The sequence below is a fragment of the Rhopalosiphum maidis genome, chromosome 1, assembly GCF_003676215.2.
Source record: "Rhopalosiphum maidis isolate BTI-1 chromosome 1, ASM367621v3, whole genome shotgun sequence".
In the NCBI taxonomy this organism is placed as follows: domain Eukaryota; kingdom Metazoa; phylum Arthropoda; class Insecta; order Hemiptera; family Aphididae; genus Rhopalosiphum; species Rhopalosiphum maidis.
This window is the reverse complement of record NC_040877.1, coordinates 22,210,412-22,238,101: the sequence shown is the minus strand read 5'-3', so window position 1 is coordinate 22,238,101 and position 27,690 is coordinate 22,210,412. Positions and strand designations below refer to the sequence as shown.

Here is a 27,690-nt window from a genome sequence, read left to right as displayed (position 1 = left end):
CGGTTTCTAAAAGGCTAGTCCAACGGTATCAATACGGCGACAATAACCATAATAATGATTATGGTGATATGAAAATAGTAAATACGATGAGGCGATCACACTGACAGAGATTACTGTAATGTAGGTATAAGGTGCACCGTGTACGGTCTGCCGCCGCAGTCTGTTGGACGTTCGTTGCGCGCAATTAGCGAAAACCGCTAACGTTCTCACGAGCGCCGCCGTCTCGGAGTCTCCACGATGCACCGTCGTCACCGCCTCCGAAGCACCCGCAACCTTCCGCTTCGTGTAGTCACTTTCGGACGAGCCCGCAGTTTCGCCGGACACGACAGCCCCGCCAAAAGCTTTTACTCGCGCAAAAATCGACGGAGGTGGTGATGGTGACGACGACGACGTCTGTGGAGGTGGTGGCGACGGCGGCGGGCCACCAACGAGCTGTGGGAACACGGAGGTCAGTAGAATGGGGGGCACATTCCGGCGGCGGCGGCGGCGGCGGCGAAGGACCGGTCTATCGTGTGTTGCGTACGCTGAGCCCGCGTGTGCGTGTCAGTGCGTTACGCGTGCGTGCAAGTGTCGATGCGTTTGTATATGCTAAGCCGCCGTGCAAGGGTTATCGACCTGCACTGTGGTATGCGGTTGCAGCGGTATGTCGCATTTCTTCGAAACACCACTTTAGATTTGTATGTATAATAATAATATGTATGTACTCAGTTCGATGCATGTCTGTGCCGAGGACGACGTGTGTGCAGTCTAATAATTCATACATTTAATCCGAAGGGTGAAATTACCCATGTACGCGTACGGTTGATTCACACATACGTCGTTATAATGGCGTGATACGGTGCCGGATAGAGTTGGGCGGAGGCTCATCGGGGTAGTAATTAAATACGTTTCTCAAAACGATTGGCTAGTCGCGATCACATATTATAATTATATTATATATATTATTATTTATATACATATATACAAGTAGGGGTAACAGATGTAGACACGTAGTAGTATAGTAAGTAACTGTAGCTTAGTAGCGTATTAGCGGTAGTAGTAATTGTAGTAACAGTAGTCTTCTTCGAAGAATTCGCCTTTTTCGTCGTTTATTGACCTTACCTTTCGTTTTTATAACTTTCACGCGGACAATTTGCGTCCGTGTCTACCGCCGCGGTCTGCGGTGGATAAGCACAACAATGAAATCGTACGACATTCGTCACAAAAGAATAGCATTATATACTATAAACTACTAAACCGAATATTATATTTATTATAATATTATATTGTAATCGCCGGGGTATCAGCAGACGTTAATTTTAGTCTGTCCGACAACCTTCGCTATACTCCGTCCGAGGGAAACGCGATCCCTCTCTCCCTATAGCGTGTCGTCGTATCGTCGATTCATTACGCCGTCGTGTACATTCAATTAAACCTAATTAATGCGACCGGGACACACTTTTGGGCCATTCGAATGGCTGAGTTCCAATTCTTATGCTTCTCTCCGGTTCTCACTCCCTATTTATTATATTATTATATCGCGTCGTCCTCCTCTCCCTCCTATGGTCCGACATAATGTCGGCTCGTTCGTGCTCCGAAACCGGCAAGTCTTAACGACGGCGACGACTATAATACAACAATACATAACAATATAATATAATATGTTATTATTATTACCTGTGCGCAACATTCCCGCCGATGGCGTCGCGTATAATATATTGTGTGCGCGTCGGGCGTGTGGTGGTGAATGCATCGTTCGAGTGGAATGTTTATTGCCTCCGTTTCACCGAACCTCACCACCATCATCGACCGATCGGCGACTGTTTTATATAAATTATTGTTATTTTACACATCACTGCGGGCGCGGATGCGCCCGCGCGTGTGTGTCTGTGTACAACAATATATATTCTGCAAATTTTCATCACCCGTTACTCAGAAATCTCGACCGACCGAATCGATAAATTCTCATAGCAAACCACCCCATCGTGAACGCCACGCCGGTCCCGAACGCCGTCGCCGCTACCACCACCACCACCACCACCACCACTACCACCAACAACAACGCTACGGCCGCGACGAGCAACACGTCCTCCTCTTCACGCGGATAAATTAATTAGCGCCGACGCATTCGGAGTTAGGGGATAATTCGACGCGCGTACGGTGTAAATATCGTTATATTTTATATCGTACGCGGGTCCCGAGCACGTGGCAATTTATCAGTATAATGCGATTTTGTCGCATAGGACTATTTTTCCTACGATGACGTCACGCGCGGCCTAGAAACACACACACAACGCCGTCCAGACGAGCGTATTACCCACGACGGGAAACGCATACGAACATCGTTACCGGTGTGTGTGTGTGTGTGTGTGTATGAATAAAAAGAATGTCGCTTATTAAACGGCGCTGCGACGTGTGCGTGTGTGTGGATTGGTGGGAGGCGCCGCCCGCGTTCGTTCGTACGTCTGCTGTTCGCCGACCACCTTTCCGCGATGCCATACGCCCCCCACCGGGTAAAACACACGTATTACACACCGCCCACCCACCCCGTCGTTGTTGTCGCGCGGTGAAGAGGGAAGTAAATTATTTTCTGAATGAAACCGGCGACGGACGGCACCGACGGCGAGCGGGTGGTTGGTGTGCGAGAGAGTGCGGGTGAGACGGTTGCGTCGCCGCCGACGGACGACGGTCACCGTGTGTGCGTGCGATGTGTGCGACCGACGGGGTTTGGCGGCGCCCCGCGAACGCTGCTCGCTCGTCTTCTCGGCGGCGAACCGCGTCCGCCAGTCCGGGAGCGTGATGGGTGTGAGTGAGAACGAGGGAATACGACGTGCGCTTGCGTGAGCGAGCGAGCTGCCGGCTCAGCCACCCAGCCGGCCGGCTAACGCGCGCGCGCAAACACTCCGCCGATGTACATGATATTTATATTCGGGAGGGAATACTGTGGTACCAACCGTACCCGGCCTTCTGCCGCGTACGTGTTCAAACTGTATTCATACGGAGCTGCCAGTCGTGCGGTCGGTAGTGTTGGACGTTGGTATCGGGTTCGCAGTCGTCGTTTTGTTTTATTGCCTGTGAGTCGTGTGTCTGCGTGCGTGTGTCTGCGGTGTCTGACGACGCTCCGGCTCCGCGGCTACATTATTTCGCTCTCAGCGCCGAACCGTGAACGTGTCCGCGCGTGTATTAAGTACTGTTTTTTTTTTTTTTTAAAGATTTTTTCGTCGAAGTTTTTCTTACCCCCCCACCATCAGGATACGATATTTTCGTCGGTTGCAATGATTTTCGGTTCTCGACGGATTTCCTTAAAACGGTTATCAATTTTTTTTTATTTACCTACGTGCTAAATTTCGCCATACTTAAAAAAAATTTTTTCGTAACAATATTATATTTTTGTAATGAAAAAATCGTTTTTACAAGTCGTAACAAGTCGCCAATCTAGTGTGATCGTAGCCGGACGGGCAAAGCACAGGACGTCGGATCGCCGGGCGTCTATTGTTTCGCGCATCGACCGGAAATGCTGGAAACGGAACACGTGGTTTCATGTCTCCAATAGGTATGTGCGCAACGTAGACGTACACTATACATTCCGTCTCTAGGAATACTCCAGTAAGTCTCACGTGATATTCATTTTATATTATCGTAATGTAAGTACCTACCTATTTAATTTTTTACCATCAATTTTTTCTTTATATAATGTTCATTTTATCCAAATTATTATAAACATTGTATTTTATTGGACTTGCAATACTATTTGATGCGAAGCTGGTTTTCACTTTGATCTGTCAGATTTATAATTTTTTCATTCTGAGATCATTGTGAAAGCTAATTTCGTAACTCACGGTAATACCATGTTGGACTGCTATTTTTAAACAATTTAAACATCACAATAGTTCGATTTATAATTAGTTTGTACCTAGTTAAAACCAGTTACGATGATGACTAGTCTGTTCGTTTTTATTACGGGAAAAAACGAATGACGAATATAACACTATTTTCGAAGATAAATTATATTCATTTTTTTAGTCACAGAAATATATCAATTTATATTTAACTTATACTTGTTTTAAATACAAATTGCCCGTTTTTGTTTAATTGTTTAATTTAAAAGTTGATTTTTGGTCCACATTTTCTGTATACACTGTCTGGATTATGTTTATTTTTAGAATTGTATTTTTCTTATCTTTTAATCATCTATTAAATATTTCTATTTTAATCCAAGTCATGATTGTTCTTAGTAACACGATTTATATCATCATTAAAATATGTACTGCTGTAGTCCGTTTTTATTTAATTATAAGTCGTTAATTTTTGGCGTAACTAATTATATAGTAATAAGGTTCGTTAACGTACAACGTCTGATGATAGAATATGACCGCCGCTGATACAGACATACAGTGAATAGTGGTGATACCCCTTCACTTCTAAAGTTCTGATGACCATGTCCAGGAACACGATGTTGCCCGAATGAAATTATTTTTCGGAAAGGTGTATTGTATAAAATAATTACCAAAACGCGCAAGTGATAAAAGTATTTTATCCGAAGTTTTTAACATGCAACTCGTTTACATTCTATTTTTATTAATAAATTAATTTTCCATGTACAATATTTTCATTTTTTATTCACAATTCCTAATAAATTGCGATATATCCAGCTGACATGTTTGCTTTATATTCTTAAAAATCAATAATGTTTTAATATCGTGATTTTTTAAATTGTTAAAAATTGTACAGAAGTGTTCGTTGCCAAATGGATTGAAATTTTAATGACAGGTACTTTTTTTTTTCTATCTAAATACACACTCTTGGCTAGTAATGGTTAAAATGTCTTGAATATGAATACTTTATTTATGCTCTTCAAAATTAAATTAAAAAGCATTTTAAAAATTTCATATAAGAATGGCTAGACGCTAGAGTAACATAGAAATATATAAATTTTAGCGATTCAACTTTTAATTATTATATTAGTATCTAATCGAGACTTAAGATATTATTAAATTAGTTATTTACAATTAGTATGTTTGAATATTTTTGTATTAAAAATAATTTTTGTGAATTATTTGTGATTTCCATTAAAAAGATTAAATTTTTTACTAAAAAAGGTGCTTTTGTTAAACCTATGTTATGGGCAATGTTTATCTTATATTATAATATTCATATTTGTATAATAGTTATAACATGTATCAATGTTTGATGAGACTGACTTAATATGTGATGATTTGCTTTTATATTTGTTTTTCACAATAAATAATTATTGAAATATAGGTTATTGTATTAATAATATTATTCTTATTATTAAGGAAATCATTTATTTTCTAAAGTACCTAACCCATTAAAATTATTAGGTACTACTTGAAGTCTTGAAATAATTTTTTTTCGGATTCTATAATTAATTACTAATTGTTAACATGGTTTTCATATTATCAAATCCTATTTTTCTGGGTAGTGAATTCTATGTATGGTATAAGGTAATGCATATTTAGTACTTGTATTGTTTTAACATAATGAATATTAACAAACAATAAACCATTTTCAATAATTATTTATAAAGTGAATGTTATAACTTGATAAGTTATTTGTTAAATTAGATTTTAATTTTAACTATTACTCTTATTAAACTTCTATAAGATGTTTCAAGTAATGTATTCAACTTTTGATTAAGGGGATTGGAAGCGGTGATTTTCTGTCTTTGTCTTACACACATGAAACATAGGAAAAATAGCTATACGCGCCTGACAAAAATTTGGGTACTTTTAGTTGTTCGATTTAAAATATGTAAAGATGATTTAATTGGTATACAAGTTTACTTTGAATCGGTCAAAGCATATTTTTAATATATTTAATAATAAAAATTGACAAATTTATAAAATTTAAAATATTTATTCTCGTCAAAATATTTATTTTAAATAATAAAACAATCGAAAAAGTGCTTTGACCGATGCAAAGTAAACTTGTATACCAATTAAAACATCTTAACATATTTTAAATCAAACAACTATAAGTATCTTAATTTTTGTCAATCGTATAATTATGTTCTATGTGTGTTAGACAAAAACAGAAAGTCACCGCTTCCAATCCCTTTAATGAATAGTATATACATTTAAATATATTTAATTGAAATACTAAAATATTTTAGATAAATTTCTTTAAACATCTATCGACCAAAATTGATTTAACTATAAAGTTTCTATTAGAAAGTTGAAGTATTTTTTGTTACTTTGAAATGTTAAAAATTAATAGTAATTTTTGTTTAAAACTGTACTAAATGTGAAAACATAGATACCAAGATCAATTTGAATTTATTTTTTTTGTATTTATAACTTGTTAATGAAGAATAATATTTAAAATGTAAAGAATTGTAAGATTTGCTATAGAATAAGTTATTTTGTAATATTGATACATAGTTTTTTTACAGTCAATCAATCTAATGAATGTTTTAAATTCTTTTTTTTATTTTTGTATAGGTTTCTTTATAGACTTAAATTATCATTAATAATTTGAAATGTTATGTACCTAAATAAATTCACAGCATTAAACTATTTATAAATTTACTTTATGTTTTATCTGTTTATCTCGACTGTAGACTAAATACATTATCAGGGATATACTACAGTGTCATAACTAAACTTCTCGAAATCTATGTGCAAATCAAAATCTAGAGGCCCTGTGTAACTATTATACATTTTTTTCAGGGCCCTGCAATATAGTATGAGGTCTGTCGCCCGTGTGTGGTGTATACTCTGCACTCCCGGTTTTTACAGCATAGGATATATATAATATCATAAATGGTATAAGAGAACATCAGTATAATATATTATAGTAGGTATAGCAGTTAAACCTATGCATTCATGCTTCCTGAATATTTATACAACCTATTCCGATGTTAAATTTTTTGTTATTTTGTTATAGCATATTTAATGAATATTATTATTTATGACCTTAACATTATATAATATTATTTTATTTAAAAAAATCTATTATTTAGCTCTAATCTTAGTGTACTTGAGAGTTGCTATCCATTTTGTAACCATTAATGTATCATAAATCATGATAGTTAATAAGTAGGTATTTAATTTTAAATAGTATTAAAATAAGTTCATTTATAATTCCATGTTAACAAAGTCAAACATTGTAATTATTACAATAAAATATTATAGATAGCGTTTATAGAATACGTTATAATATCAATTAATTTGACATATTATATATATGTATAGACCATATTTTATTATTATGCAGTGCATTTTTTAAGAAATTTTTACTGGGCAACAAAAAAATAAAATTTCTCAAAATAAAATCAACTAGATGACAAAATATTCTCACTGGGTGACATTTGTGTCTCTTAATTTACTAGCTTAAAAATGTACTGTATTATATATGCACCTCAACTGTAGTAGTAACAGATTGGCAAGGAATTTTAGGATGCATCGTGGGCCTAACAATTATGAAGCCATGTATTTTTGTATTTATGATAACATTATATATTTATGATCAAAGGGTATAAAACTAATAATTATAAAAATAAATAATATTGTACACTTCTAAAAGATTCCAAAACTGAATTTGAAGTGAAATTTATATTTTCTTAGGTATAATATAAATATAAAAAATATAATGTTATAACCAACTACAGATTCACGAAACATATTATGTGTGCGATATATACAAATTATTAAAATGTTCATCTTATCATTTGCAATGGTATAAAATAATTTAATATCATTAAATGAAATACCTAAATTCAATTTAGGTCTATCTAATAATCTTTAATATATTAGGTAATTAGTATATTATTTACTTATAAGTTATTGGTTATTATACTTCTATAATTATCTAATCTAATGTCAAAATTTAGTTGTACATACAAGTATAATTTAATTGTATAGCATTTTTCTGTTATTTATCAGCTTCTTGTCAAAAACAGTTAAAAATAACCATAATTATATTCTATTCATTTGCTTCAGTTTTTTTTAAGTCATTATTTTCTATATTTCATATTGTACTAAAACTATTTTATAGGATTTATTAATTATCGAAAAATATTATAATATAGTGACAATTATTATTGAAGTTTGACTATTTGAGGGCGATTTCTTACAGTAAATTTGATCCATAGTGTACTGTTGGGTCAAAAGTATAAATTATACAGTACTTAACCAAAAACAAATAACTAAAAATTACAAAAAAAAAAACGGATTTTGCTTTTTAGTTATACTACAAAATTGTCTTCAATATTCGTCAAGACTTGAAATTTTTAACAAATAATTATTTTAATTTTTTCTAGACATAATTTAAATATTTTGGCTCTTTTTGAACTATAGACAATTTAAGAAATTTCTAACAAGGTTTTTGAGGTACAAATCCACCAAGTTTTAGAACTTTTAACAACTTAAACCCCAATAAAATGGGTTAGATCAATTAAATTTCTACCAAATTTAGGGGGGGGGGCTAAATTGAAATCATTTTTAAATATTAATAGTATTTATTTTGAAATATGTACAGAAATTTTAAAGCTTGTTTACGATTATTTTGATAATTTTGTTTTTTGATTCCGGTTTTAAGTCGCGCCGTCACGGTGATGTTATACGGTTATACCTGTAATACACCTAATAAAATTATCAAAGCCATTGGGGAGGGGGGCTAAACGCCCCATTGGGTGCGCCCTTGATTTAAATATTAGAGTGAAATGATTTAAGACTTTGGTAAGAACATTATTTATATTTTTTATAGGATTTTACGGTATTCTAATTTTTAAGTAAATTATGAGTAGGTAAAATATTACTATTTAAAAAAAAAGCTCATAATTAAAAATTAAAATATTGTTAAAAATCGACGAAAGAATACAGATAATATTTTTACCTTTAATTTTAATAATAGGTCATTTCACTACAATATTGATGCTATACATGTAAAATTGGAACTTCTGAACGTATATTTTGGTAACTGGTAAGTATACGTTAGTATAAGACTGAGCTACATACATGGACAGGGAGGGCCGTATTCAAAGCAGGACAAGAGGACATGGGCCAGTAGCGCAAATTTCAATACTACATAGTTATGTAATAATTTTTTCACGTAATATTTGAAAAATATTTATTTAATTTAACAATTTACTACAGTAGAGACCATAATATGGGTGTCACACTTTATAATCAAACTAATAAATCCTGCTTCATAGCATTTTAACTACTATCTCTGTTACTATCCACTACTATATTTACTAGTAAATTTAATTATTGTGATTTTTTTAACGATATTAGTTTTTTATTTAATAATTTTGGTACAATTGTCAATATTTGAATGTTAAATAAAACAAACGAATTTAATAAACGTGTTTTTGGATTTACAAAATTAAAGTTAAGTTATGTTATAAATTAGTAATATATTTACGTATATATATATTCGATTCTATATGAGGACTCATTATTAAAGAATTTTTGCTTGAAGGACAAATGGTCAATGTTATACCAAGAAGTAATGAATGACTGTTAGGACTAATTTAAAGCGGTGGGGACCAAGTTTTTTTATGCCACTACAAATAAAAATTGGTATTTGTTGTACAAAATTGCTAAATTGCAAAATCCTATGTACAGTTTATAGTAGGTATATAATAGCTATTAGCTATATGTGTATATTTAAATTATAAAGATATAAATTCAAAGGGGTGCGGGCGTTTGATAATTGATTAATCATCATATATTTATATATTTAATCTTTATTTAAAATTAATTAAGTTAATTATTCACGTACATTTTTCTAGGAAGATAATTTTTATTTTATTTAACCAAAATTACAGGAAATTGATCAATAATTATATCCTTTAATTAAAATGTTTTAAAACAGCATCGTTAAAATCGACTCTTAATTCTGAGTTTTTTTTTTAGAATTTCTAATTCAAAATTTGATACATAGATAATATATGCAAACCTATTTTGTAATGCTGTGTTGGAATGGGCGATTATAAATTCCATCGTATTACTGCAGGTAGTCGAATTTTGGGTTTGATTTAAAACGTAAATATTAATTTAAATTATTATGAATTCTTACATTTAATAACATTTTCAAAGTATTTTGACTCTCTAATAGCTGTGCTATTTAAAGACATTTGAAATTTGTTTTTGTTATTTTTCAATAAATATAGATAAACATTTTTTCTTTTGATCTAAACCGAAATACCGAATACAAAAGTCTCTATAAGTTGACTACCTATATAGCTGGGTATTATAATTTAAAGCTATTTAAAAATATTTAAGATATGTAGACACGATTTTTATTTGAAAGCACTGGAAGTACAAGTCTTAACAAAATTTGTCAAAATATGATATCAACAATTTACAAATAATTATGTATACCTAGTTTTAAAAATTTTTAAATGTTCAATTTATATAGATAAGGGTTTAACATTTAATACAAAGTTTCTCGTAAACATAATTTTGTGTAATCAAAAAAATCTTAATCATTATAGGTAAACATTTTATTTTTATATATATTTTAAGTTCAAATTTGAACAAAATAATATATTTAAACGCAGAATAATTAATTTAGTTTTTTGTTATAATTTTAAAATGTATCAAAGGCCCTCGAAAAGTTGAAACCTTTAATGTTATTACATTTTATATTCCACATGACGTTTTAAAATGTAATTTTATTGTTAAAAATTAAATTAACTTAGTGTATCTATTACTAATAGTAAATAAATTAAAGCAATATAATTGTATCATAAAATATAATTTGTAATATAGGCTGACATGTTGCGTTTAGAATCCTTTTCGCGTACAATTGAATTAATATTGATAAAAAATTATTTATTGATTCTTATGATGTATCATACTGAACTCAAATTAAAAATACATTTATATTACAGTGACTTACTTCTTGATGACAAGGTTCACTCGACACCTACTGTACAACTTAGCGGTTTACCTACTTTCCTCCTTTTTTTTTATTGATATTGATAAAAAATTTCGCTCAGTCGTAAAACTTGAAAATTAAATACAATGCTTATCATATTAAGTTTTTATAATGGCTATTTAACTAAAGATTAGCACATATTTTTTTATAGGTAGGTGTTTGAACTATTTGAAGTTACAATTTTGATGAAATTAGATGTTTAAACAAAAAAAAAAATAATTACGATTATAGTTGTTTTGTTGTAATTCAAAATTATTTTTTGTGGAAATTTGGAACTAAAGTTTTATGTTTTATTATTTATGTTGTTTTACTTTTTATCTTCTCTGCTTCACTATGTACATCATATACAAAAAAAGTTCAGACACACACTACTATATCTATATATTTTTAATATATACATACATATATAAATTTTAAATTTAAATATTTATATGTAGGATGGAGTCTACTACCTTTTTGTTCATTTTCATTTCGATAAAATTGTCAAAATTTTATCAATGATAGTCAAAATATTCAACACAATTGTATTGTTATTAAACTTAAATATTGTCGTTGTCGACATTCACTATCTTCTATGGGAAAATAATGTAAATATATTCTTAAAACAAGTAGTGGTCGAAAGCACAGTCTGCTAATGACGTAGTAGATAGTGTCAACGACGATGACTTGTTGAACTATTTTTTCCAAAGAAGCAAAAATTTGAACATACCATCTCAAATTGTACCCACACAAATTGTATTTTATTGTACTGATATTTAGCACCCACCTACAAAAATCTAAGCACTACTGGCGTTTTTAACGACTTGTGTCCAAAAAAAAAAAATGTTTAGGTGCACTAATAATACTAATAATACTAGTATACTACTAATAATCCCGATATTTCTTCCATTGTACAATTATGTCTTCGTGGGATATCTTTATTTTAAAATTAATTTTACACGAAGCTTACACGAATGCATATTATACTAATAAATAATAATATATGTTATAACACAAAACTGCTCACACACTATGTGACAATTTATTGTAACTAGATAATAAATTTGTCCATTATAAGATTAAAAGTTTGGAGTTTTTGAACAGTATAGTACTAAATTTAATATCCGTTATTTATTTGTTATTTAACATCAATTAAGACAGTATTAACCGTGGCACACACTACACAGTACACAGATACCTAGAATTTTGGCACTTTCGTACGATATGAATTTTTTTCTTATCTAATTTGAAGCATTTCACTCAAAATTTAATTCAATGTTCCATTCAAGATATCCCGATACTCTTCAAATTACTGAAGTCATAAAGAATTTTAAATGTGATATATTCAAATTAGAAGTTTATCAAATACGATGCATCAATAACATTTATTTCTAAATCTAAATTTAAATGCATATATAATAATAGAGAAATGTCTAGATTTGAATTTATAAAAATAGTTTCATTACATTTTTGCTTAATATGTAATTATTTATTCTTTTAATTATTATTAATTTTAAATATTGAAATTTAACGTTTTATTTCATTTTTTTAATTTTATATTTGTATATATCCGTAACATGTATTATTGGTTATTTTTATTATTAGTAGTAGTATATTATTAATAATTATAATATATAACAAAATAAAAAGTATTATTTTGTTAAATGTAAAATTATAATTATATTTATGTAATATTGTAATGAAGAATGGACAAATTTTTAGATTTGTATACACATGCAAAATGTACATTTTTTTCATCTTGACAAAACTCGTGTATCCAAAAAACATTAACCGGATATAACTCGTGTAACTCCGAAAAATCCACCGGACACAACTCGTTTACAGCCGCTACTGAATGTTACTAATGCTTAGTATAGGTATAATGTATATACCAGGTGTTCATTAAATTTGGAAACTCTTAATTACTGTATACAGTATACACCATACATATTTTAATACCTACATGGCTACATAGAGCAATAACAGATTACTGAGATAACACTGTTGTACATTTATGTTATAAAATATTTAATAACTTCAATAATTATATTATATTACCATCAGTCCTAATTAGTCTAATGACTGTTTCTAAATGTATTGAATTCTCTGTAGTTTATTATTTTTTCATGATGAATTTTTAGTTAGTACTTAAATGTGTCTTAAAATGTAATACAGTAAAATCCCGTTACAACGAACTCCGACTTTTTTTCGTTATAACGGAAATTTACTGTATTTTTAATAATTAAAAAATACAAATGTCTTCGGAATAAAATTTTAAATTGTTGTCGATAACTTTACATACGTGGGCCCGGGGACGTGGTACAGTCTACCTTAATCCTGACCAGCTTAGTCGTCTATGTAAAGGTATACTCTTTATAACAGGATGAGTCTTCAATCCTTAAGCCCAAGTCTAATTATTTTTTTTTTTAAAAAAACCTGTGGTTCGCATCTATTAAAACGCATTAATACAATTATTAAAAACTTGGACTGTACTTAAAATAAATTCGCGGTGTTCAAATAAACGTAGGTCGGGCTACGGCTTGAAGACTTTAGTTCTAAAAGACTCTACAAAATTCATTTAAAATATACATTTTGCAATAATACACAACGCAATAAAATAATAAAAATATATTCAATGACAATCATAAAAAAATGCATAAGATGTGGTCGAGAGGGGTTGAACTCATAAAACTCCTTTGACTATGCCAATGAAAAATCGCTAGGTACATGGGTATTCATTATAACTTCATAATTTATTAACTCATAACACATAGTACATAGGTACATGAATACACTGCGAGCTTCAAATAATACAGTTGGGTAAAATTATTTATATTTGTCTATTGTCATATTAAATTATAATTTGTAATATATGGCGTATATGTAGCCGAATGTAAGTACATTCTATACACTGCACTATGCTAAAAAAATGCAGCGTAACATACCTTCGACTATCCGACTTAGAATAACGTATTATGCTCGTTGAATAATGTAGGCCACAGAAGTCTGTAGTCTATATATAGCCAGACTACAGCAGCTTAAACCTAGATCATAGGTACATCCGTGTATAACTATTTTTTTCCGAACAAAGTGACCACCTCCTCCCACCGGCCACCAATACATTGTAATAGGCTTGTATACCTACCATAATTAAAGATACAGTGATTTTTCACAACATTTATCGTTATAATTTATCAAGTATTTAATTTTTTTTAAACATAATACATTTAATTTCCTATTTTGCATTTTTTTTTTTTTTTTAAGAATATTATACTGATTTACTCATATTATAAAAATTCTATTCTATTCACTAATAAATTTTTAGAATGCTAAATAAAAAATGTATGCTGTAATTTAAAAAACAAAAAATAAAAAAAATCGTTTTCATCAATTTTAATGTATGATAGTGACATAAGTTAATGTAAAAAATGTGAGGAAGTGATGAAGATGTCAACTATAATGGATATGTGTTAATATTAAATATTAATTCAATGATAAATTGTTGCATATGAAAAATTTTAGTCTGAACGGAGATAATCAGTTTAAGCTTAAATTTCTAAAAATATTTTATTATAATATACTTACTAGCTGAATAATCCAACTTAGTCTAGGAAAAAATAAACAAATTTAAAATGCGGTGCATATATTGGTGTATTTCGGTTATATTATGTTACGGACTGACGGTAAGTGACATTATATCAAAAAATAACGTTATTCGCAGGTTATTAACGTTAATAACCTTATGAAATGAGAAATGTAGATTATTAAATAGATGATAAACAAAAAATGATAAGGTAACCGCTAAATGTGTATAATTCGTGGGTAAATTAATAAAACTTTATATCTGGCGATATATATATATATTTATTATATAAATGGTGATGGTCCAACATTGGTTAGGTTACATTAGAAACTATCATATACCTAAATGAAAAATTATATAGCTGATTATACTCAAGTATATGACGTGTGTACAAATGTTGTCGTATGTACCGATTTAAAATGGCTATTGCAGACATACATACTGTTTTACTGTTCATAAAACTTTTAATGAAAAAAAAAACTTTTTAACAAAAAATTGAAAAAACGAGATAATAATAACTCTTTTTTGTCTACTATAAAGATTTTAGTGTTCTTATTGAACAATTGAAAAAATCAAAAATGTATTTAAGAACTTTCAGTGAAATTAAAACAATGAAGAACTATTGTATATAATATACATTAGTACGTAAAGTACGATATTCTAATAATAAATGGGAATGGACCTTATTAGACGACCAGTTGACAAAAAAATGTCGTGTTGACCGTATTGTATTAGTATTATATTAAATGGACGAAATTTTATTTGAAATTCTTTACAAAACACATTCTGTCACAAAGATCACGAGAGACGAAATTGTATGATGACTGAACTGAAAAATAAATATTGCAATATAACTAATGAAACAATTATGGATTACTTAAAAGTTATGTGTTGAACGCTATAAAAAAAAATAGTGCATCCGAGAAGAAAAACATGGTTTTCTTAAGTACAATTTACACACACCAAGAAATAGTTTCTTTTTTATTTTAATAAAATAATAAATTACAATCTATACATATAAATAAGTACAATAAGTAATTTTGTTTGGGTACATATAATAACAAGAATAACGAGTTTGGGAAAGCACTCAGTAATGCCACCCGATAAATAGAAATAGCTTCTTACGAAGAAAATCTGTTAGACGTGGACAATGTGATCAAATCAGTCGTGGTAGACAGTTGATACTAAGGGGAACCAGCTGGTAATAGTTCTGTTTCGAGCTCTCTATGGTACCAGCGCAACCATTGCAAGACGACTATAGTTTTGCTACAATAATTAAATGTTTTTCCTGTCACGGGGCTGAAGAGTTGCACATCTCGCAGGTACAACTTGTAAAAATAAATTAATAATATTAATAATAATAATGATATATTGTTTCTCTTTTTGAAAATACCTACATAATTTTTCAATTAACATTATTTGAGATTCACATACTCAAAAACAACAATTAGCCGTTTATTTGGTAAAAAAATAACGATAAATTTCGATAGGTATTTATTGGTAAATGACGTTATTTTCCGTTTAACGTAATTTTCCGTAACATATCCATCACAGTTGATGGGCTAATCAGTATCTGCGTGAAAATGTTAAGTGTCTATTGTTAATCATTTTTAAGTTACAAAACAAATCGATAAGATCAAAAAATGGTTTTGGGTTAATATTCCCACTTTTTCATTTATTTTGAAAAATACTAGAAAATAGGAATTAAAAATAGGAACTTTTGATTTACCAAAGTGTCAACTTAGTTATCACTTTTCTATTTCCTTTTAAAAACCACTCCCTCAAAGTTTGTTTTATGTAATTTTTACTATTAAGTGTTTTAAAATTTTCGCTTAAAAAAAAATCAATAAATAATTTTTAAGAAAAATACACACAATAACATTGTAAAACCAATACATTTGTCTCTCTCTGCTCAAAAACGTTAATTGTTTTCGAGATAATGAGTGTTTACTGTTAAAAGAATCACCCAATTTATTATTATATATTATATAAGTATATTATTTCTAAACTCTAAGGAATTGCATCACGAGAAATAATTATGATTATTGAAGTATAATCAGCCAATGACAAATTAAAAATAAAAAATAAAATCCAAAGGATTTTTTTTACTGTTGTCTTTGTCTTTATTGTCAAGTAAAAGTGAATGATTGATCAACAATGATTTGATCTACAAATGATCGAGTCATTCATAATCAGTCAATATGTGCATATGTTGCAATTTATACTACACATTGACTGTAAATAATATATAGCTATATATTATATAATGTATAAACAATAATATTATACTATATATATATACACACACACACACACACACACGTTTATTTATTTTTTTTATTTATTTTTTAAGGCTTCAGCTAGTTCAACATTCAAGTTATTAACTTAGAGAATCAACCAAGAATGAGAACACATAGACAATTTAAAATCTTAATTTACAATTTACAAATAATTATATTTATATAGGTAGTTTAGTATTTATTTTATAGTTAAATATAAAGGCAATTATTTTGGTAACTTGATCTAAATTAAATTAAAGTTAAATTTCCTTTCTCACTTTGGCAGACCCATAGAATAAAATGTATACAATAGATTTGTACAAAATCTTGCACATTGAAATTATGTTAATTAAATAAAATATTATTATTATATATTTATTTTAATCAACAGACATAAACCCTTTAACAAAATATTATACATTTATTGACACATGTAAACTGTGTCTACTAATTGTTGATAATAAATAATAACACAAATAAAACTAACAGAAAGGCAAGAAAAAAATATAATAGGTATATCAAATAAAAACAAAATACTAAATAGTTAGGTTCTATGTTTTAAAAATAACAATATTTTAGCTTTAAAGATTTAGTGAGATAAAATAATAAATTTAAGACTGTGATGTTTTATTGGCGTTTAAAATAGTCGTTGAGAAAAAATGAATTATTACAATAATTTGTTTTAAATTCAGGTACATAGAACAAATCTGCAAAACTACGTGTATTCATATTAGGGATTCTAATTACAATTAAATTTGAAATAGCTGGGTAGTTAATATAGTTATTTAAAATATAATCATTAATGTAGATTATATCTAATATATTATATTATGCCTGATGGTAAGAGATTCAAAACGCAAGAGTCTTGAACTAAAAACTAAGAATCTCTAGAGATAGTACTAGTAATGGGTATAACATATAGACAATTATTTTCAGAAATTTATATTCAATTTTATTAAGATCGTTTAAGTAAATTGAATAATTATTAGACTACATTAAAGAGTCAAATTCTAGGTTAGATCTTAACTAAAGAATTATACAATTTTTTTTTAAACACAAAAGATTTCTAAAGTCCTTAGTATTTTTATTAATAAAACACTACATTTTATACGTTTTATTAAAGATTAGTTTTGAATAAAAGATAAGATTCAAAACAAATTCCTAAATCAACTAAATCTGTGATGGAATAACATCTATCAATAGGATAGTTATTAATTTGATAATTATGAAAAACTTATAATGAAACATAGTATTATGTAAAATACCATTATTTATCATAGTTCAAGCAACGATAGTTTCTTTTATACTCCACAATTCAAGATTGTCAAGATTATATTATACCAATCAAAATTGTAAAATGTAGATAAATAGTTTTTTAAATAATTACATTAATATAAAGTGGGAAGGGAAATGTAGATTTTTGGAAAATTAGAAAAATCCAAAATAAAAAATGTATATGTTATTGTGTCCATGATTAAAATTATACACAGCACATAATTTAAACAATCTTAAATTTTAATTACGATCGTATTTTGGATAATTCATCGAAGATTCAGTGTGTTACATGGAGAGAGGTTGGAAGAGTTCATTAAAGGCTCTTCCAACCTCTCTCCATTATGAGCGAGCCAAAAAAGTAAGCCCAATTTTTACCCCGTCTTTTAATTAGTATACTTAGATATTAGTTGCGTTTTAGAGATGATTTCGCATTAATTATCATATACAATGTATAGGAATTTGAAGGCAATGCATTTATATATAATATATGAGTGATATAAGCCTATAATATAACTTGATTTGTACATTTTTATTCAATTAGCGGGCCCCTTGAAAATCAAAAATGAGCAATAAATACATAATATGCTAATTTTTTGGCTATAGCGCTATTATACTGCTACATAGATATAGCAAATCGTTCTTTATTTGTTCAAGACATTGCATCAATCAAAAGTCTGCTCTCGCCAAGACGCTTAGTAGAATGTAGTCATACATAAGTACATAACAGAAGATTTGACTGGACAAGTTAATAAATGTTAAATATTATTTCATATAAAGTACCTATAGTATAATGTTGTATATACATTATACATGATAACTGATAAGTAAATGGACTTAACATACACAAATATGCAACAAAAAATGTAACTCAATTATTAAAATTTTTATTTTAGTGTTTATTATTATATTATTTTTTTAGTTTGTTCCTGTATGTAATACATGTTGAATATTATACCTAAAATATTTATTGCATTTTATTTGAGTTTCAATATTCAAAAAATATTATAGTACTTAGATTTTAATTTTTTAGCTGTACAAAAACTTTTAACAACTTAATCAATAGTTATCATCAATATATGTATTCTTAATAAATAATAACCAAATAATTTTGATTGTCGTTACTATATTTATAAAAAAGACAAGGTTTGAATGGTTTTTCTCTTGTTCGTGGTCCTAGTTAAAAGTTAAAAATATATTTATACTTATAATAACCACATTTTTATTTTTATTTATTGATTTGTTATGATATGCAAGCAAAGTCTATATGTAAATGCATGATAATAATTTTAATTGGGTTTTTTGCTAACATATAACGGCAAAAAATTTATATTTTTCAACAATCACGTTTCATTATCGTGCTTATCATGGATTTTTTGAATCTTTATTTACTATAGACGGTTGTATGTAATGTCCCACTTTGACCTTTTTTATGAAATGGTTTTTAGAAAAAGCTTAAACATATAATATTCAATAATGTTATATGCATAATCATAAAAAAATATTAATACATTTAGTGGGGCAGACGGGCAGTATATACAAATTTAAATTGTATGTATTATAATTTACAACTATACAAACCAGATTGTCCACACTCCTTATACAATGATAGTTATACGCGATATAGTTACATTATGTGATGGCTAATATCATATTATTATGATAGTTTTAAGATATCGTCACCATATTAGGTCAATATTATAGTATTGCTGCCACAATGACATAATTATGTGATGTATGCGTTTATTAAATAAGTATACGTATACACGTTATGTTATAGTATGCAGGTATAGATTTTACTTTTTATATAAACTCAACAATGTATATGTAATATGTTTAGGTCATTTATAATTATTTATATAAGCAGTAGCGTAAATAGACTTTTGGATTTGGGCACGAGTTTCATTTAAAATAATAATTTTTTTCATAAACTAATGACCTTTTTTAAAAACATAACAAATAACTTAAAATTGGTACTCACACACCATCAAGTAACTACATAAGAATTTAAATATACATCATCACTTAAATTTCAAGAAAATTATTTTCCTTGTTAAATCTCCGAAATATTTACTGTCATGTTAGTATATGACAGTAATAAAACATTACGATAAATAAGCACAAAATATAATAATTGGTTTTACACTTTTACCTCTAACCTCTAACACCTTACCCTCTAAACAGTGGCGTTATTTCATTTTTTGTTTGATTGGGGCAACTACTAACTGATTAGCCGACTCAACATTTTTTCCACACAGTTCACATAGAATAGTGCCATAGGTGGTGAGAGGGGGGAGGTGTAAATTTTCAGGTATATGAACGTCACACACAAGATTTTGAAGTATTAAATACAAACAATTTTATCAAATATTTATTAGAATTTAGAAAGTCAAATATAGAATAATTGAGTAATGTGTAAATAAATAATAAATAAGTAATAGGTACCTTTTAATACTGCAGATTTACAAATAGTTGCTGTATTTACACTCACATAATGTAAATACTAAACATCTTGATTAATAATATAATATAATATATATATTTCTTAAAAAATTAACAATAAACCTTTATTTATAAAATATCAATATTCAATATTATGATTTATAACAATGGCCTTTAGTAGTTAAAAATAAGACTTCTTATAATTTTTAAATGTACCGACTTAAGGTCGATGTAAATGTTGGACTAGGGTATATGCCCAAGGTACTCCCCTCCAAATGACGCCACTGCCTCTAAACCAGGGGTCGGCAATAGGCGGCCTGCGGGCCATGTCCGGCCCGCGGAAAGGAAATAACTGGACCTTCTTAATTTTCTGTTTGTTAAAGCTGTGGCGGTTATGGTTGTATTTTTTTAGTGAGGCAACTTATGTATCACTTCCCCTCCCTTCATAACAAAAATTAAACTAATATTGAAATCGATTTCATTAGGCGCTGAGACAATAATAACGGTTTATGATTATCTGTGTTGTTGTTGAACGTGCCGCAGTCACGGCTGCGGGCCGAATCGGGCGATCTATTTTTATGATTTATTTGAAAATTACGATAGCGTCCATCGTATACCGCTGTTTATTAGCTCAAGAAAATAAATGTAATTTTTCTCATTAAACTTAAGTATACAATTTTGTTATTATTAGTATGAATGTATAACTACATTATAAATAATTTAATATTAAATACTTTGTCTTTAAATGTGTTTTTAATACAAAAATTAAGTTTAAGTTTTTTTTGGCCCTCGAAATTTTTTTTTTTTCAAATATCTGGACCGCCATATAAATTAATTGCCGACCCCTGCTTTAAATTCTAATATCAGTCCAATTCATTCATTCAAACTATCTACTGCAGGGGATACTAAATTACTATACACTATAATATAAGTATATAACGTATTATATATTTATATGTACTATCACATGCTCCTATGGCCCGTATATACGTATCAAACTTTGCCTTACATAATGAATAAATTATGATAGAGTTGCCATTTATTAAAAACTACAAACCGGCACACTGTAATACCCTCTCCTAGCTGTTTTCTTTGGAATATTAAATAATATTTTTTTGTAAGATTTTATTTTTTTAATACATTAGAATACTAAATGTTCATAACGATTAGAAATTAAAAATAAGACAAATGTTGATAATATAATAATTATAATTTGAAATATAATTTATAATTATTTATGCATAAAATGTATTACTACAAAATAATGAATAGTGATATTTTAATTTTTAATACTTACACGATTTTGAATCTAAAAATATAAATTTAATTAAAACAGAATTATCTTATTTTATTTTATTTTTTAATAATTGAGATCCAGAAGCTTATTCCGTTTGTGATGTTTGTTTTAAGTATGAATATATTCCAGTTTTATTTACACGAATGAGCAGCTCTTTGTTTTTTGATATTTCTTCATATACAATTCTTGGCAGGATATATTCTCCAAATCGGTCTCTATGACTAATGTAGCTTCTACTGTATTAATGTATAAATTATTTCGTGACTTTGTCAATAACTTTTAACGTTAAATCCAGGTAGTGTAAATGTAAATTGTACAATTTTTGATATCATAGTATAATCGATATTATTTTCGATGGGTGATTTAAAAATTGACTACCATTTTTCTTTAGATATTAGATGTATTGTATAGCTATTCATCGGGTTTTTCTCTGATATGTTTTTTTATAAAATTTAAATTTTTCAAACAGTTCAGCAGGAACAATATGACGTAGGTACTTATTAATACATATCGTATGGCGTATCACGTATGTCACAAGAGACAAGTCTGAAGACTGACAATCGTTAATAGTTAACGAATGTACACGTACATAGTACATTATAAATATAATATAAATATAATGAACCCTAACGGCTATTGGTCCTCGGATAAATTATTGTATCAAAAGTAATAAATATTTGTTTTCGACAACTATTTATTTTTAGTTAAACACACGTGTAACACGTTGGGACTAAAAACCCGTATTTTTTCACGCCTCTGTCGAGAGATAAAAGAGACTGTGTAATGAAAATCAGTAATGTCACAATAAAATTGAGACGAATGACACCCTAACTTTAGAGGATCAGCACAGCACTATTAGTTTTTTGTGTCTAATTCGCGTGCAATATCATGGCAAATTTACGTTAGTGGAATCAACCTTGAGCCTATAGCGTTGTTAGCTTTAATACTATAGTGAATTTATCAATCATACAACTTAGGAAGATTCAGAGCGAAGTGCACTAAAGTCTTTAATTCAAAGGGTTAAATTATTAATTATATTATTATTATTATTTTATATTACTATTTATACTTCTATTAAAATTTAAAAGTACAAAATCGAAGGTATGTCATATGTTGAAATAAATGTTGACAATAAAATATGTATTGTATTATTATAGTTATTATTACTATACTATATCATCTAATATCTATAATAATTATCTACAAATAGTTATAAACAAAATTATGGCAATATTATTATATTGAATTTATATTTTTAAATTAATATAATCTCAACTCCCCAAACAACTTACAGATAAGTATAAAAAGTCTCGTATTATTATTATTTTTATTTTTTTGCAGAGTTTAACATATTTTATCGATATTAAGAGAAAACAATTGAAAAAATATCATAATATACCTACAAATAACTTAGAATTAGTAAAAAATTCCACTGACTGTCACAACATTATTATATAATTTAGATGATGTGTTCATTTATTCGCCTATACCACTCAATATAGCTAAATCGTCCTTGTTATAGAGCATGCTTATAACTTATAAGTTACATTATATAGTACATATTCGATAAAACAATTTGTTTTTCATAGAGTGTTTAAGATAATATCAGTCTTGTAACATGAAAGTGATGGTTGGTGACGATTAGAAGAGTATAAATATTAGACAAACAATAATGTGGTGAGAGTGTGAAACATTATGTATGCATATTGCATATAACCATACAATGTAGTATATATATATATACACATATGCGTATGTGTGCACGTGCGACTCGTGCGAGATTACGAGAAAGACAAATAAATTAGTGTAGAGCAATAGTTCTTCTTATGTTATAACTTAAAAGTTATAAATGTTTTAATACAACATAATAATATTGTACCGTGACTATTTTAAACTTCTATCGAAATTTAATACATTTCCCATAGTCGTGTTTGCCTATATTCGGCTATACGCATATATGTTTTAGATTCTGCAGTTGGGTGCGATGAATGTATTGATTTTACAATGATGTGTGTTTTTTCCTATCTGTCATTACCTTTTGGGGTAGGAAAAATACTTAGAGAAAATACTTGGTAGAAAATATAATATAATTGGTACTCTAGAAAATCATAAGTAAAAAATTCCAGTACCTATATGTTAATAGCCGAGAAAAACAAAAAAAAAATAAGGAAAACTGTAATTTTTAGTATTTTACTCTAAACAAGTTTTCAACATAATGAATTTTTTTATTTTTTTATAATTCAAAAGCAAATAATCGTAGATAATTTAAATTTTCACTACATTTTTATATTATAATTTTGTATACATATAGTATGATTTTATCATGATAGTTTTTTTCTATAAAAGTCGATGAAAAATTATTCACTTTGTCAAAAATTTTGAATATTTAATACAAGGTCCTGCATAAGTATTGTTCTTATATCTATTATCTAGTTAAAAATATTAAAAATACATGGGTACAATCTTTTATATGCATTAATTTTAAATTTTTACAAAATTGAGAAAATTTATAAAATACAAGTATATTGTAAACTGAAGGATTTATAAATCTTCAATGTTTATAGTTGAGGTTTAAAAAATTAAAATAATGTTCCTCATCATAAATAACTTTTAGTAGATAAAGGAACTAAAAAATATATAAACACAATTATTTTTTATACAAACATTTGAAGAAAAATGTACACGGAAATACATACTTTAAAGGTGAATAACAAGGTTAGTTATTTTGTTATAATTCAAACATTTTGTAAACGCTGTAACGTTGTATCTTATAATCCTTGGAGCTATTCTTAAGAATTTCGTTATTTATTGATTTTTGTTGAAGATGCTGTGGCCCAGTGCCCTACACGATTATTTTGCTTGTAATGTGTCAGTACAATGTATGTAGGTATTATAAATACTAAAATATGCAATACATAGTATGATATATTATAACTAGGGCTGGGATTTATATGTAATAAAAAACTAAAAATATGTACATAAATATGTAATTAAAATGGCCAAAATATGTAGTATAAAATAAAAAATATGTAATGATAAAAATGTAAAACTATGTTAACGTATAAAATTAAAATTAAATTCTAAATAATTTTTGAATAATATACATATACAATTGATTGTTTTTAATTTCTAATCAATTTAGTTTAAAAAATATATAATACAAAGATATTTTCACAACCACGCGAACGCAAATACTGACACTGTTGAAAATTGTTAAATATATTTTATCTAATAATTGTTGAATATTAAGAAGTATAAATGTACAATCTAAGATCAATGTATAGTTATCGAACAGAAACAAAAAAGATAAACCATAATCAAGTTTAACTAATACTTTCATATACTTAATACTTTTTTCCTGTATGCATTATTCATTTATAATTTGTACGAGTTCTTTAATTATCGAAGTCTAAATGTATAATATTACTAAACCACCCAAATTGTCGACATTTACGAAATATGTAAAAAAAAATCAGAATTTTACAAATAATGTTAAAATATGTATTTATGCCGAAATATGTAAAAATATCTAAAATAAAATATATCTTATTTTATTGCAAATCACGTGAAATGAATTTATCATTTGCAATACTTAATTTATCATGTTTTTATAATAATATGTATTTACATACAAATCCCAGCCCTAGTAATAACTGAATATATACATCCTAAAAATCTATAATACTCAACAATTTGAATGTACAATAGGTATATTATAGAATAAAAGTTAATAAGACAATAAATTATATAAAAAAACTAGTTTCCAAAATAAACGAAATTATTATTTTAATAATATATATTTTATAGATTATTTGGTACTAATGATGGAAAGATAGCTGAAAGGAATGTAAGGATTTTTAGGAAATTAAGCAAGATTAATCTTTCAGCAGGTTAATGTTGACTTTTCTAATTGTAGTGTTGGCCGAATACCGATAGTTCAGTTTCACTTTTTTTTTTTTTGGTTATTTATTATATATTTCCGAATGATAAATGTATTTTATTTTTGTAATTTTTATTGTCTAAAAAATCCATTTGGTCAATCATTTTTTTTTTTTAAGAAAATGTTTATTTATATCAAATCCGCGGAAAAAAAATACACGAATATGAAATTACCTAACTAAGAATCTCTAATTAAAAATAAACAGCGTATGTTTGGGCATTATATGTACCTAAGTACCTATCAAAAAATTGCAGTGTTCCTGTGAAATATATGCAAAAATAGTAACGATTTGTAGTGATATGTTAAAACAGATATTAAACCAACATTAGTACTTTACTATTGGCTAGTTAGCTCATAAAATCATAGCGATCTCGGACAGTTATCCTCTTCGGCTCTCTTGCTATGCATACATATATTTTGTCATAGAGGTAATATTTTTATAAAACAATTTTTCTGGTTTTAATTTTGAAAATAAGTTATGTTACAGAATAAGCATAGAAAAGACTATTGAAACAATTCATTAAAATATAAAAAGGTGATCAAGTGATAAGAAGAAAAGAAAATTAGCTAGATGATGAAACTGCGAGGGTCGAATTAATGATCAAATGCACTGATGATGACTATGACTGATATGATGATGAAGATGGGGCGAAGGTTAAACCATAACCTTAAATTGAAAATTCAACTTACAGTATCTTTTAATTAATTTTATTAATTGGTAACAAATTACAATAAATACTTAAAAATATATCCAAGTTTAAATTTTTCTAGATATCTAATAACAGTTTTTTAATATACTTGTAATAAGTAATAGATGCTACGAACATAAGCGAAAAATAACGATTAAGGGTTTCACCCTTTTTACTTCTTCTACAGAAGTCATATATATATTATAGTTATTATACAGATATCATTGAGTACTACCATAATATTAGTTATTATATTATATAATATATATTTTTAAATTCGCAACATCGTACTATCGTACCGAGGTAGGTAACTAATTTGTTTATAATTATTAATTACGAATGGAAACAATGAGTCATCACATCGCGTTGCCAGTTAAAACGTTGTTGTGTAGATTATTTACATTGTATTCAACAGAAAAGTATTTCTGATACTTTATCTGTATTGTGTACAGTAATGTTGTTATCCACTAGTATGTTATAGTTTATTAGTATATATGGGCATTGGACAGGATACAGAGAGTTGAGTTTTTGGGTCTTGTCTCTTGTCTCGCCGCTCTGTTCATTCAACCCGCGTCATCGGCGTAATGCCGACTATTGCGTTGTATCATTATTCATTATTATATAAATTCGACAACAATGACAAAATGATTGCATTCGAAAAACGATTATAAGCCAAACCCGGTTAAATATAAAGTTTAAAGATTTTAAGTGTCCATAATATATTTGATTAGTGATTATGGTACCCAAATATTTAATTAGTAGTTAGCTGTAAATGTAACTAAACATTTATATAATAATTTCAATTTTTAGTTAATTAGTAATTGCAATTTTGAAATAATATATTATTTCACTATTCGTAAGAAAAATATAAACCTTATTAGCTATAACTATTTGTAATATACTAATATGTATTATGTATAATATTATATTACAATATGGCTTATAAAGTGTAGTTACTAGGTACTTACCTGATTTCGGTATCTAATCTGAATTTCAAAAAGTCTCATAGTCCTCCTAACATTAATTTTTTTTAGCGATTTAGTTTCCCGGAAATTGTAATGAATCATAAATTTTAATTTATTGGAATGAATAAAAACGAAAAAAGCATGACTTTTTGAAAATTATTTGTTATTTTTATAGGTAAAATTCAATTATAATTATTTAACACAGCGGTAATTAGCGAAAAGAAGAGACTAGACAATACATAAGGTAATTGACAAGTGCTAACATTCATCATAATACAGTTAATAGTTTTTATCTTATACCTATATGGCTGTATATGACTATATAGCAATATTTAATCGATGGTGGGCTCCGTAAAA

General features: G+C 28.2%; 1 long non-coding RNA gene across 1 annotated transcript in view; it reads right to left on the bottom strand.

The window, feature by feature from the left end:
* The window catches only part of LOC113556084, a 99,497-nt gene extending 71,894 nt beyond the window's left edge, over positions 1 to 27,603 (bottom strand). The window contains exon 1 of the long non-coding RNA XR_003405446.1: positions 27,337 to 27,603. This is a non-coding gene — a long non-coding RNA (uncharacterized LOC113556084). The remainder of the gene's footprint in view (positions 1 to 27,336) is intronic.
* Between the last annotated feature and the right edge of the window lie 87 nt (positions 27,604 to 27,690).